We start from the raw sequence: 491 nt of genomic DNA on the forward strand, positions 1-491 counted from the left end.
AAATATATATATATATATATATATATATATATATATATATATATATATATATATATAGATCATGCTGTGATTTTCATCAATAATAGCATTTCTGACAGTCTTAATCCAATATATATATATATATATATATATATATATATATATATATATATATATATATATATATATATATAATTGAAGATCTAATTATCAAAAAATACACAAGTTGAAATTGTAGTTTCATGTTTTTCATTCACGATCGTCTGCTGATGAGCAAATAAACTCCAAAAATTAACTACAATTGTTTAGGGTGACAGTTAACATGAAGATGCAGTTATAATTTCGCATGCAAAGATTTAAATGATCAATAAAATAAATTTCCAAACAAAACGATCCAAGCAATCATGCAATCATACGCAACAGGAAATACACACAACACACACACACATACACACACAAATAGACAGACACACACACAAACAAACACACACACCAATAACAAAGAACATGTG

Source organism: Helobdella robusta (genome assembly GCF_000326865.2).
Source record: "Helobdella robusta unplaced genomic scaffold HELROscaffold_49, whole genome shotgun sequence".
Classification (NCBI taxonomy): Eukaryota; Metazoa; Annelida; class Clitellata; order Rhynchobdellida; family Glossiphoniidae; genus Helobdella; species Helobdella robusta.